The sequence below is a fragment of the Aotus nancymaae genome, unplaced genomic scaffold, assembly GCF_030222135.1.
Source record: "Aotus nancymaae isolate 86718 unplaced genomic scaffold, 86718_ANA_hifiasm-v0.15.2.pri h1tg000006l, whole genome shotgun sequence".
In the NCBI taxonomy this organism is placed as follows: Eukaryota; Metazoa; Chordata; class Mammalia; order Primates; family Aotidae; genus Aotus; species Aotus nancymaae.
Window position 1 is genome coordinate 75,034,940 of NW_026988417.1, and position 15,093 is coordinate 75,050,032.

Here is a 15,093-nt window from a genome sequence, read left to right on the forward strand (position 1 = left end):
ACACTACCTAAGATTTTCACAGCTAGAGAGAAGTCAATGCTCGGCTTAAAAGTTTCAAAGGACAGGATGACTCTTGTTAGGGGCTAATACAGCAGGTTGAATTAGTAGGTTGAAGAAGTTGATGCTCATTTACCACTCCAAAAATCCTAGGGCCCTTAAGAATGATGCTAAATCTCTCAAAATTGAGGTAAAACCACTGTCCGGGTGCCCCCAGCCAACTCCACCATCACTGTCGCCACCGCGGTGGGGAGGAGGGCCATGATCCAAATGAACCAGAGCAGTTGAGAAAACTGTCTGTTGGTGATCTGAGCTGTGAAACTACAGATGAGCATTTAAGAGAACATTTTGAGAAATGGGGCACACTCACAGATTGTGTAGTGATGAAAGACCCCCAAACAAAACGTTCCAGGGACTTTGGTTTTGTAACTTATTCTTGTGTTGAAGAGGTGGAGGCAGCAATGTGTGCTAGACCACACAAGGTTGATGAGCGTGTAGTGGAACCAAAGAGAGCTGTTTCTAGAGAGGATTCTGTAAAGCCTGGTGGCCATCTAAAAGTGAAGAAAATTTTTGTTGGTGGTATTAAAGAAGATATAGAAGAATATAATTTGAGAAACTACTTTGAAAAGTATGGCAAGATTGAAACCATAGAAGTTATGGAGGACAGGCAGAGTGGAAAAAAGAGGATTTGCTTTTGTGACTTTTGATGATCATGATACAGTTGATAAAATTGTTGTTCAGAAATACCACACTAATAATGGGCATAATTGTGAAGTGAAAAGGCCCTTTCTAAATAAGAGATGCAGTTTGCTGGATCACAGAGAGGTCGTGAAAGTGGATTTGGCAAAATTTTATGGGTCGCAGAGGAAACTTTGGAGGTGGTGGAGGTAATTTTGGCTGTGGTGGAAACTTTGGTGGAAGAGGGCACTATGGTGGTGGAGGTGGTGGTAGCAGAGGTAGTTATGAAGGAGGTGATGGTGGATATAATACACTTGGAGATGATGGTGGCAACTATGGCGGTGGTCTTGGTTACAGTAGTAGAGGGGGCTATGGTGGTAGTGAACCAGGATATGGAAACCTAGGTGGTAGATATGGTGACTGTGGTGGAGGACATGATGGTTACAATGAAGGAGGAAATTTTGGTGGTGGTAACTATGGTGATGGTGGGAACTGTAATAATTTTGGAAATTACAGTGGACAACAATCAAATTATGGACCCATGAAAGAGGGCAGTTTCAGTAGAAGAAGCTCGGGCAGTTCCTACAGTGGTGGTTATGGATCTGGTGGTGGAAGTGATGAATATGACAGCAGAAGTTTCTAAAAACAGCAGTAAAGGGCTACAGTTCCTAGCAGGAGAGAGAGTGAATAGCTTTCAGGAAAGCTGCAAGTTGAGACAGTTGTCCCCAGTGCATTAGAGGAAATGTAAAAATCTGCCACAGAAGGAATGATAATCCATAGTCAGAAAAGTTACTGCAGCTTAAACAGGAAACCCTTCTTGTTCAGGACTGTCATAGCCACAGTTTGCAAAAACTGCAGCTATTGATAAATACAATGTAGTGTCAATAAGATGTACGTTCCTGAGGTCTTTTATCTATTGTAGCTTTGTCTTTGTCTTTTTCTTTTCATTACATCAGGTATATTGTCCTGTAAATTGTGGTAGTGGTACCAGGAATAAAAAACTGAGGAATTTTTAACTTTTCAATATTTGTGTACTTCAGTCTTTCTACGTTTTAGCACAGAAACTTTAACAAAATGCAGTTTTGAAGGTGTTTCCTTGTGAGTTAACAAGTAAAGAAGATCATTGTTAATTACTATTTTGTATGCATTTTACTAAAGTTAACTGAAAAGAAACACCTGCTGACTTGCAGTTTAAGGGGAATCTATTCTCCCCATTTCCAAACCATGATATGAATGGACACTGACATGTGAAGAGAATAGATATCTGTGTATTTGCAGTGTGTGTTTTAGATAAATAGGATTGAGTATTTAAATTAGCATTTGTAAATTGAATAGCATTAAGATTACCTTCAAATAAAAAAAAATCTCAAAATTTATATTTGGTTTTTGCGCATTTTCTTTTAAAATGTAATCATATGATTTTACTGTGTTAGACTTGCTGAGTCCTAGCTGTGTTTAGAACATCTCCATTCTACATTTATCTTGGTCAAATTTGAACTGCTGCCATAGGTTCTGGGTGTAAAGAATGTTTACTTCCCTCCATTTAAAATTCTGAAAAGGGATAGTGGATGTTTTCCCTCTCCTATGTTAGAAACCATTCTTAAAAACTTTTCAAAATATAGGACCATTAAGCCTGCTATATCTGAGCAAATTGGTGGGTGCCTTTTTTTTTTTGTTTTTTTTAAAGCATAAGAGGTCCATACATCTTGAGTTATTTTCCTTGGTTTAAATTTTTTTATACAATTTCTCAGAGCAAGAGAATAAAAATAATGCGTTATTAAACCCCTAACTGGCTGGCATCCTTTCCTGTTGGTACCCTATACATTTTGCTGGATGAAACCAAGGATAGTTTAGGTATAATTGTCCAAAATAACCTAGCTGCAGCAGAAATGTAGCACAGTTGCTTAGTACAAGCTTCTCACTTCCTACAGACATGAATTCAAATTTGGATAGTCTGAGTTCTTAAATTCCCAAAGAACACACTGTTATTTTCTGTGTATATTTTAACATAAATCATGTTGTTACCAATTTGTTTGAAAGGCCCTGGTTGAGAAGAGTTTTGGATAATAAGGTCATATGTATATATGGTATACATACACCAATGTCTACTGTTTTGCGCCAGCTAGTGCTTACAATTTCATTCAAGCCCTGAGTATGTGCCCTGCCATTACTTTGGCAGTTGAACAATGAATTCAAGATTCTTATTTTTGTTTTAAGAAGTACTAAGCAAAACAAGCAATAAAAAGGGGAATGAGGCATGTTTGAATATGCTCTCTTGCGCTAATTCTGTGCCTCTGTGCATTAATATTTGCATGCATGCAATGCCAGCATGGAAATTGGTCTTCACACATACTGCAGTTTTCCAGAAACACTCACAACCCAATAAATGTAACAGACATTCCATTGTTAATGGGCATATATGTGAAAAGCAGTTAGAAAATGGGCTAATATTAGAAAATGGTTAAGTCCTTAATAACTTCAAGTGTGGTTATATAATGGACACTGTCAATGTTCATAACTTAAACCTGGGTACCTGGTCAAAATAATGCTTGGAGAACATTTTATTATAATTGAGCTAAATTGTCTCAAGTTCTTTTGTTCACATAAATAAAGTTTAAAGGAATTGGGGGGAAAAAGAATGATGCTAAATCTACTCTTCCTGTGCTCTATAAACGGAAGAACAAAGCCTGGATGACAGTACATCTGTTTACAGCATGGTTTACTGAATATTTTAAGCCCAATTTTGAGATCTATTACTCAGGAGAAAAAAATCCTTTCAAAATATTTCTGTTTATTGACAATGTGCCTGGTCACCCAAGAGTTCTTATGGAGATGTACAAGAAGATTAATGTTGTTTTTACATCTGCTAACACAACATCCATTCTGTAGGTCATGGATCAAGCAGTAATTTCAACTTTCAACTCTTAATTTTTTCTTTTTCTTTTTTTTTTTTTTTGAGACAGAGTTTTGCTCTTGTTGCCCAGGCTGGAGTTCAATGGCGTGATCTTGGCTCACTGCAACCTCCGCCTCCCAGGTTTAAGCGATTCTCCTGCCTCAGCCTCCCTAGTAGCTGAGATTGTAGGCACCCGGCTAATTTTTTGTATTTTTAGTAGAGACAGGTTTCATTATGTTGGCCAGGCTCGTCTCGAACTCCTGACTTCAGGTGATCCACCCACCTCGGCCTCCCAAAGCGCTGGGATTAGAGGCTGAGCCACTGTGCCCGGCGAAGTCCTAATATTTAAGAAATATATTTTGTAAGGCTATAGCTACCATAGACAGTGATTCCTCTGTTGGATCTTAGAAAAGTAAATTGAAAACCTTCTATAAAGAATTCACCATTCTAAGTACCATTAAGAACGTTCCTGATTCACGAAAGGACAAAATATCAGCATTAACAGTAGTCTGGAAGAAGGTGCTTCCAACTTTTATGGATGATTTTGAGGGTTCAAGACTTCTGTGGAGGACGTCACTGCAGATATGGTGGAAATAGCGAGAGAACTATATAGAAGGGGAGGCTGGAGATATGACTGAATTGCTGCACTTTTACAATAAAACTTGAAGAGGTGAGAACTTGCTTCTTATGGATGAGCAAAGAAAGTGGTTCCCTGAGATGGAATTTACTCCTGGTGAAGATTCTGTTAACATCGTTGAAATGACAACACACAGTTTAGAATACTTCATAAATTTAGTTGATAAAGCAGGTGCAGTGTTTGAGAGGATTGACTCTAATTATGAAAGAAGTTCAACTGTGGGTTAAATGGCATCAAACTGCATCGCATGCTACAGAGAAATCTTTCATCAAAGAAGAGTCCATCGATGCAGCAAACTTTACCGTTGTCATATTTTCAGAAATTGCACACCTGCCTCAACCTTCATCAACCACCACCCTGATCAGTCAGTAGCCATCAACAATGAGGGAAGACCCTCTGCCAGCAAAAAGATTACCACGTGCTGAAGGCTCAGGTGGTAGTATTTTTTAGCAATGAAGTATTTTTCTCATTAAGAAATATACATGGGCCGGGCGCGGTGGCCCACGCCTGTAATCCCAGCACTTTGGGAGGCCGAGGCAGGCGGATCACGAGGTCAAGAAATCGAGACCATCTGGCCAACACGGTGAAACTCTGTCTCTACTGAAAATACAAAAAAATTAGCCAGGCATGGTGGCACGTGCCTGTGGTCCCAGCCACTTGCGAGGCTGAGGTGGAAAAATTGCTTGAACCCATGAGGCGGAGGTTGCGGTGAGCCAAGATTGTGCCACTGCACTCCAGCCTGGTGACAGAGCAAGACTCCGTCTCAAAAAAAAAAAAAGAAAGAAAAGAAATATACATGGTTTCTTCAGATATAATACTATTGCACACTTAGACTATACGATAGTGTAAACATAACTTTTATATGCTCTGAGAAGCCAAAAAAATCATGTGACTTCCTTTATTGTGATATTCTGTTTATTGTAGTGGTCTGGAACTGAACTTACAATATCTCTGAAGTATGCCTGTATATATCATTTTTTTCTCAGAGATAGACAAGTTAACTATATATTTTATATGAAATAACAAGCAATAATATCAATGGAAACACTAAAAAATAACAATGGGGAAGGGAGGCTAGCACCCCGCCAGATATTAAAACATATTATAAAGCCTTCAGTATAAGCATGCAAATTGATAGATAGACCAATAGGAAAAGAAATTAAAATCCAAAAGTATACTACACTGAATACAGAAGTTTAGAAAGTTATAAAAGCAGCATCTCAAATCAGTAGGGAACAAATGTACTATCTAAAGGACATCTGGTTAGTTATGCATACAAATTTAAAACTAGAGTCATTTCTTACACTATATGCCAGAATTAATTCTAAATGAATCTAAATGTTAAATAAATGAATAAATAAATGATATAAGTATTAGTAGAAAGCATGGGTTACTCTTTTGTTACCTGGAATTTGAGAAAACTTCTTTGACTTAAAATCCAGAAGTGATAAGGGAAAAGTGATAAATTTAATCACAAACAAAAAAGAAACTTTTGTATTAAAAAATAACACAAGCAAAATCAAAAGACAAACATAAACTTTTGTGGAGGTTTCTGGGGAAAGATTTGCAGCATAAATCATTTGTAAGGTCTTAATACCTCTAATAGAGAACTATTAGAAAAGAATATGAAGATACCTATACAAAAATGGGCAAATGATACAGTTCACAGAAAAAGAAAAGTAAATGTCTCTTAAACATATGGGAAAAATTCCAAATATTTAACAACATGCTCTGTGGTGAGGCTGTGGAAAAACAGACACCCTTATACTTTGCTGTTGGAAATGTAAAGTAGTACAGTCCCCAAGGAGGGGAATTCAGGCAATATCTAGAAAAATTACATACAGTTCTACAAATTGACTCAGCAATCCCACTTCTAAGAATTCTACCAAAGATACACTAGCAAAGAAGTAAAATTATGTAAGTAAGCATAAAGGCATTTATTGCAGCACTTTGTATAATAGCAAAACACTGGAAACAACTCAATGCCTATCAATAGGCTACTGCTTGAATAAACTATGGTACATGCACAAAATGGTATGATGCTGAAATGAGAAAGCTCTCAGTATTGTTATAGAGCACTACTCTCAGCTGGGGATCATTTTGCCATAGTAGAGTTTTCTCCAAAATATATTATTAAGTGAAAAAAAGCAAGGGCAAAACAGTGTGTATGCACAGGTATAAGGCTTGTGCCTTTTAACAAAGAAAGAAGAAAACACAAACATATAATTGTATGCTTATATGAATATATTTTTGATTAAATGGAAGGATATCCAAATATAACAAGATGATCACCTGTAAGCAGTGTTTCTAAATCTCTTTATTATCTTCCTGAAGGAAAAATTCAAGTGCTTAAATTCTCTCTAATGACAAACATTAAATACTAAGAAACAAGATGTCGTTGGGTAAATTTGAGATTTGGAGGGCCACAAACCATTATGACTATTCAAATTTTTTCACACAACACCCAAACAAATTTTTACCCCCTTGGGAAGAGTATCACCTTCATTGAGGGTGCATGCTCTAAGAAAAGGGAGGGAATAGAGTAGAGGGGGCAGAAATGGAAGCGAGACTTCTGCTATAATCTGAATGTGTCCCTCCAAATTCATATGTTGAAACTTAATTACCAGTGTCATAATATTAAGGGTGGGGCCATGTGAAGACATAGAGGTGATGTCCTCAGGGCGATGTAGCAACAAGGTGCCATCTTAGAAGCATAGAGAAGGCCTCACCAGACACTGAACCTTCTGGCACTTTGATCTTGAACTTCCCTGCCTCCCAAACTGTAAGAAATAAATTCCTATTATTTATAAATTACCCAGTCTCAGGTATTTTGTTATAGCAGCATAAGCAAGCAAATTCTCTGATTATTTTTTGTTCATAGCACTTATTGAGAAACCAAGTAAATGTTTTACATAATTATTAAAAATTAATTTAAAATTGAAAATAAAACTAAACTCTAAAAATAAAAAGTGAATAAAACAATCTCTCTCCCCAAAGGTATATAGCCTAAGAATAAAAATAACTGCAAGGAAATCCTAAACTATATTCAATAATAATATTGTTAATAATAATAATGATATTATTTTGAAATTTATATGTTGTAGGAAAAACAGTAAGTAATTATTATTATATATATTATTGTACTTTAGGTTCTGGGGTACATGTGCAGATCATGCAGGATTGTTGCATAGGTACATACATGGCAATGCTGTTTGCTGCCTCCATCCCCTCATCACCTATATCTGGCATTTCTCCCCATGTTATCCCTCCCCAACTGCCCTACCCCCCACTGTCCAACACCCAGTCCACCCCAACAGACCCCAGTGTGTGATGCTCCCCTCCCTGTGTCCATGTGTTTCGTCATTCAACACCCGCTTATGAGTGAGAACATGAGGTGTTTGATTTTCTGTTCTTGTGTCAGTTTACTGAGAATGATGGTATCCAGATTCATCCATGTCCCTACAAAGGACACAAACTCATCATTTTTATGGCTGCATAGTATTCCATGGTGTATATGTGCCACATTTTCTTTATTCAGTCTATCATTGATGGGCATTTGGGTTGGTTCCAAGTCTTTGCTATTGTAAACAGTGCTGCAATGAACATACCTGTCATGTGTCTTTATAATAGAACGATTTATACTACTTTGGATATATACCCAGTAATGGGATTCCTGGGTCAAATGGAATTTCTATTTCTAGGTCCTTGAGGAACCGCCACACTGTCTTCCACAATGGTTGAACTAATTTACACTCCCACCAACAGTATGAAAGAATTCCTATTTCTCCACATCCTCTCCAGCATCTGTTGTCTCCAGATTTTATAATGATTGCCATTCTAACTGGCATGAGATAGTATCTCAATGTGTTTTTGATTTGCATTTCTCTAATGACCAGTGATGATGAGCATTTTTTCATATGTTTGTTGGCCTCATATATGTCTTCTTTTGAGAAGTGTCCCTTCATGTCCTCTGCCCACTTTTGAATGCGTGTGTTTGATTTTTTTCTTGTAAATCTGTTTTAGTTCTTTGTAGATTCTGGGTATTAGCCCTTTGTCAGATGGGTAGATTGCAAAAATTTTCTCCCATTCTGTTGGTTACCAGTTCACTCTAATGATTATTTCTTTTGCTGTACAGAAGCTCTGGAGTTTAATTAGATCCCATTTGACTACTTTGGCTTTTGTTGCCAATGATTTTGGTGTTTTAGTCATGAAGTCCTTGCCTATGCCTATGTCTTGAATGGTTTTTGCCTAGGTCTTCTAGGGTTTCTATGGTGTTAGGTCTTATGTTTAAGTCTTTAATCCATCTGGAGTTAATTTTATTGTAAGGTGTCAGGAAGGTGTCCAGTTTCTGCTTTCTGCGTGTGGCTAGCCAGTTATCCCAGCACCATTTATTAAACAGGGAATCCTTTCCCCATTCCTTGTTTTTGTCAGGTTTGTCAAAGATCAGATAGTTGTAGATGTGTGGCATTGCCTCTGAGGTCTCTGTTCTGTTTCATTGGTCTACATCTCTGTTTTGGTACCAGTACCATGCTGTTTTGGTTACTGTAGCCTTGTAGTATAGTTTGAAGGCAGGTAGCATGATGTCTCCAGCTTTGTTCTTTTTGCTTAGGATTGCCTTGGCTATGCAGACTCTTTTTTGGTTCCATATGAAGTTTAAGGTGGTTTTTTCCAGTTCTGTGAAGATGGTCATAGGTAGCTTGATGGGGATAGTGCTGAATCTGTAAATTACTTTGGGCAGTATGGCCATTTTCACAATATTGATTATTCCTAACCATAAGCATGGAATGTTTTTCCATCTGTTTGTGTCCTCTCTTATTTCCTTGAGCAGTGGTTCATAGTTCTCCTTGAGAAGGTCCTTTACATCCTTTGTTAGTTGTATTCCTACGTATTTTATTCTCTTTGTAGCAATTGTGAATCGGAGTTCACTCTTGATTTGGTTCTCGTTTAGTCTGTTATTGGTGTATAGGAATGCTTGTGATTACTGCACATTGATTTTGTATCCTGAGACTTTCAGGAGATTTTGGGCTGAGACAATGGGGTTTTCTAAATATATAATCATGTCATCTGCAAATAGAGACAATTTGACTTTCTTCCTTTCCTAACTTAATACCCTTCATTTCTTTTTCTTGCCTGATTGCTCTGGCTAGAACTTCCAATACTATATTGAATAGGAGTGGTGAGAGAGGGCATCCTTGTCTAGTGCCAGATTTCAAAGGGGATGCTGCCAGTTTTTGTCCATTCAGTATGATATTGTCCATTCAGTTTGTCATAAATAGCTTTTATTATTTTGAGATATGTTCCATCTATATCTAGTTTATTGAGAGTTTTTAGCATAAAGCGCTGTTGAATTTTGTCAAAGGCCTTCTCTGCATCTATTGAGATGATCACGTGGTTGTTGTCTTTGGTTCTGTTTATGTGGTGAATTAAATTTATAGACTTGTGTAGGTTGAACCAGCCTTGCATCCCCAGGATGAAGCCTACTTGATCATGATGGATAAGCTTTTTGATTTGCTGTTGCAATTAGTTTGCCAGTATTTTATTGAAGATTTTTGCATCTATGTTCATCATGGATATCGGCCTGAAGTTTTCTTTTTTTGTTGAGTCTCTGCCAGGTTTTAGTATCAGGATGATGTTGTTCTCATAAAATGATTTGGGAAGGATTCCCTCTTTTTGTATTGTTTGGAATACTTTCAGAAGGAATGGTACCAGCTCCTTTCTGTATGTTTGGTAGAAGTTGGCTGTGAACCCATCTAGATCTTGGCTTTTTTTTGTTGGTAGGCTCTCAATTGCTGCCTCAACTTCAGCCCTTGTTATTGGTCTATTCAGGGTTTCGACTTCTTCCTGGTTTAGGCTTGGGAAGGTGCAAGTGTCCAGAAATTTATCCATTTCTTCCAGGTTTACTGGTTTATGTGCATAGAGTTGTTTGTAATAATCTTTGATGGTAGTTTGTATTTCTGTGGAATTGGTGGTGATGATATCCCCTTTATCATTTTTTATTGCATTCTTCTCCTTTTTCTTTTTTATTAATCTGGCTAGCATTCTGTCTATTTTGTTGATCTTTTCAAAAAACCATCTCCTGGATTTATTGATTTTTGAAGGGTTTTTTTGTGTCTCTATCTCCTTCATTTCTGCTCTGATCTTAGTCATTTCTTGTCTTCTGCTAGGTTTTGAGTTTTTTTTTTTTATCTTGATCCTCTATCTCTTTCAATTTTGATGACTGGGTGTCAAATTTAGATCTTTCCTTGCTTCTCATGTGGGCATTTATTGCTATAAATTTTCCTCTAGACACTGCTTTAAATGTGTCCCAGTGATTCTGGTATGTTCTGTCTTTGTTCTCATTGGTTTCGAAGAACATCTTTATTTCTGCCTTCATTTCATTGTTTATCCACTTGACATTCAAGACCCAGTTGTTCAGTTTCCATGAAGTTGTGCAGTTCTGAGTTAGTTTCTTAATCCTGAGTTCTAATTTGATTGCAATGTGGTCTGAGGGACTGTTTATTATTTTCATTCTTTTGTATTTGCTGAGGAGTGATTTACTTTCAATTATGTGGTCTATTTTAGAGTAGGTGCGATGTGGTGCTGTGAAGAATGTATATTCTGTGGATTTGGGGTGGAAAGTTCTGTAAATGTCTATTAGGTTTGTTTGGTTCAGGTCTGAGTTCAAGTTCCGGATATCCTTGTTAATTTTCTGTCTCATTGATGTGTCTAATATTGACAGTGGAGTGTTAAAGTCTCCTACTATTAATATGTGGGAGTCTAAGTCTCTTTGTAGGTCATTAAGAACTTGCTTTATGTATCTGGGTGCTCCTGCATTGGGTGCATATATATTTAGGATACTTAGCTCTTCTTGTTGCACTGATCCTTTTACCATTATATAATGCCCTTCTTTGTCTCTTTTGATCTTTGTTGCTTTAAAGTCTATTTTATCTGAGACTAGGATTGCAACTCCTGCCTTTTTTTCTTTTCTTTTTTTTTTTTTTTTTTTCTCTCTGCTTGCTAGGTAAATCTTCCTCCATCCCTTTAGTTTGAGCCTATGTGCATCCTTGCATGTGAGATGAGTTTCCTGAATACAGCACACTGATGGGTTTCAGCTTTTTATCCAGTGGCTTTTTGCCAGTGTGTGTCTTTTGGTTGGGGCATTTAGCCCATTTACATTTAAGGTTAATATTGTTATGTGTGATTTGATTCTGCCATTTTGATGCTAACTGGTTATTTTGCCTGTTGGTTGACACAGTTTCTTCATTGTGTTGATGGTCTTTTCTATTTGGTACATTTTTGGAGTGGCTGGTACTGGTTGTTCCTTTCTATGTTTAGTGCTTCTTTCAGGAGCTCTTGTAAGGCAGGCCTGGTGATGATGAAATCTCTCAGCAATTGCTTGTTCATAAAGGATTTTATTTCTCCTTTGCTTATGAAGCTTAGTTTGGCTGGATATGAAATTCTAGGTTGAAAGTTCTTTTCTTTATGGATGTTGAATATTGGCCCCGACTCTCTTCTGGCTTGTAGGGTTTCCTCCAAGAGATCTGCTGTGAGTCTGACTGGCTTACCTTTGTGGGTAACCTGACCTTTCTCTCTGGCTGCCCTTAGCATTTTTTCCTTCATTTAAACCCTGGTGAATCTGATGATTATATGCCTTGGGGTTGCTCCTCTTGAGGTATATCTTCATGGTGTTCTCTGTATTTCCTGGACTTGTATGGTGGCCTGCCTTGCTAGGTTGGGGAAGTTCTCCTGGATAATATCCTGAAGATCACTTTCCAGCTTGGATTCATTTTCTCCATCACATTCAGGTACACCTATCAAACATAGATTAGGTCTTTTCACATAATCCCATATTTCTTGGAGGCTTTGTTCATTTATTTTCACTCTTTTTTTTCTAATCTTGCCTTCTCATTTATTTCATTGAGTTGATCTTCAATCTCTGATATCCCTTCTTCTGCTTGGTCGATTCGGCTATTGAAATTCGTGTATGCTTTGAGAAGTTCTCTTGTTGTGTTTTCAACTCCATAAGTCATTTATATTCTTCTCCAAGCTCTTTATTCTCATTAGTATTTCATCAAACCTTTTTTCAAGGTTCTTAGTTTCTTTGCATTGGGTTAGAACATGTTCTTCTGGCTCAGAGAAGTTTGCTATTACCCACCTTCTGAAGCCTGTTTCTGTCAATTCATCAGACTCATTCTCCACCCAGCTTTGTTCCCTTCCTGGTGTGGAGTTGTGATCCCTTGGACAAGGAGAGGCATTCTGGTTTTGGGTGTTTTCATCCTTTTTGCACTGGTTTCTCCCCATCTTTGTGGATTTGTCTACCTGTGGTCTTTGTAGTTGGTGACTTTCTCATGGGATCTCTGAGTGGACATACTTTTTGTTGATGTTGAAGTTATTTCATTCTGTATTTTAGTTTTCCTTCTAACCATCAGTCCCCTCTGCTGTAGGCCTGCTGGAGGCCTGCTGGAGGCCTCCACTCCAGACACTGCTTGCCTGGGGATCACCCACAGGGGCTGCAGAACAGTAAGGCTTGCTGCCAGTTTCTTCCTCTGTTATCATCGTCCCAGAGGGTACCTGTCAGATGTCAGCCTGAGCTCTCCTTTACAAGGTTCTCTTCGGATATATGGGGGTCAGGAAGCTGCTTAAGGAGACAGTCTGTCCCTTACAGGAGCTCATGTGCTGAGCTGGGAGCTCCATTTTCCATTCAGAGCTTCAGGCAGGTACATTTAAGTCTGCTGCAGTGGAACTCATAAACGACTTTTTCCCCAGGGTCTCTGTCCTGGGAAGGTGGGGCTTTATTTATAAGTTCCTGATGTGCTGCTGCCTTTTTTCAGAGATGCCCTGCCCAGCAAGGTGGTAGTCTAGCCACAGTCTGCCAGCAGAGGCATTACTGAGCTGCTGTGGGCTCTGCCCAGCTGCCATGTGAACTTCCTGTTAGAACTGCCAAGGTAATGGTGGTCTGCCTCAGTAAAGGCAGACTGCCTCGGTAATGGTGGACTGCCTTGCTAATGGCGGACTGCCTCAGTAATGACAGACTGCCTCGGTAGTGGTTTACTGCCTCGGTAGTGGCGCACTGCCTCAGTAATGGCTGACACCCTTCCCCCTACCGAGCTGTACTGTCTCAGGTCCAGCTGGGCTTGCTGTGAAGCTCTCAATCCAGAGCATTTCAGATTGCTTCTTTGTGGGGGGTGTGACCCACTGAGCCAGATCACCTGGATCCCTGTTTCAGCCTCCTTTATTTCAGTTGAATGGGCAGCTCTATCTCCCAGTTGTTCCAGGCACCTGTTGATACAGCTGCCCAGATTTGTGCGAGTTTTTGTTCGGAGACCAACGGCACTGGCTGAAACAGCCATGCTGGAAACTTGTGGTGCTTTTCAGCCCAGAAATATCCTGGTCTGTGGGCAGTAAAAACTTGTTTGGATATGCGGTGATCACTCACTCTCTGCATTCTTCTTGCTGGGCACTGCACTCCGGAGCTGTTCCTATTCTGCCGTCCAGTAAGTAATTATTAAGTCATTAGAAATAAAATGTTAGGTGTAAAAGAAATGAAATGCAAATAGTATATCAAAGGAATTAAATAAAAATCTTTATACTATTAAATTTGATTAGAAACATCAGTGAGAACTCATCGAATTTTTCTCTTTAAAAGAAAAAACTTACTTTCAAGCTCTATTCTCCAGAAAAACCTAGACACAAACTCAAAATCAATGAGCACCCCTAGCACACAGATCATGATCACTAAATAAAAACTCCCAGTGAAACAAACCAAGACTTCTTAGGAAAATGGCTGACTTCAAGACTAGAAAAGGGAATTGTATGAGATGATCCTATAACACCTTGTCATACCAGAAAATTTAAAACTTACTAAAGACCACATTCTTGTCAAAAGAGACAGGAGCAAACTTTAAGGGGCTCATATTTCCCACAGGGCAATTCAAGCATCAGAAAAAAATAATGATCACAGTGGATTAAAATGCATCAAATATATTTTTAAAGCCATGCATTCAGAGTTATACTAAAAAAAAAAAGACTCATTGGACACCAATTCATTTTTCAGAAAAAAGGTAAATAATGAGAATTAACAAAATTTATTCTCCTACTCCTGCAGAAGTTGTTTTATGATGATCAGATAGTTAATGAGGAAAAGTTCTGCTATATAGAACAATTCCAGAAAATAAGTGCTGAAAGAAGATAAAATTGCAGGAAGAAAATCTCTCCTGCAATCCCTAATAAAACAATTGGTCTAGGCAATGATCATCAACAGCTGTTGAAATCCTTTGGCATAAGATACGTGGGAAACTGGCTGGGCACGGTGGCTCATGCCTGTATCCCAGCACTTCAGGAGGCCAAGGCAGGTGGATCACGAGGTCAGGAGTTCAAGACCAGTCTGACCAAAATGGTGAAACCCCCATCTCTACCAGAACTACAAAAAGTAGCTGGGCATGGTGGCAGGTGCCTGTAATCTCAGCTACTCAGGAGGCTGAGGCAGGAGAATCGCTTGAACCTGGGCAGCAAAGGTTGTAGTGAGCTAAGATGGTGCCACTGCACTCCAGCCTGGGCAACAGAGACTCCATCTCAAAAAAAAAAAAAAAAAGGAAAAAAAAAGATAAATGGGAAACTTAATGAATCATGTTCCTAACACTTGAACCCATGATCAAAACGAGATGCTTGTAATGTAGTGGAATAAGAAATATCAATGGTGAAAGATTTTTGCCAAAATATTAAATATCAGTGGGATTAAATCCCATTCAGTGGCTCTCAACTGGGGTAATTTTGCCCACAGGGCACATTAGGAAATGTCTAGAGGCATTTTTCGTTGTCACAGTGGAAGCCAGTGCTATTGGCATCTAGTAGACAGAGGCCAGGGATGCTGCTAAACAACTTAGAACATAGAACAGTGCCCCCTACCCAA

General features: G+C 38.6%; 1 pseudogene; it reads left to right on the forward strand.

The window, feature by feature from the left end:
- Positions 1-257: 257 nt before the first annotated feature.
- Positions 258-1,318, forward strand: LOC105713268 (heterogeneous nuclear ribonucleoprotein A3-like; annotated as a pseudogene).
- The last annotated feature ends 13,775 nt before the right edge of the window (positions 1,319-15,093 follow it).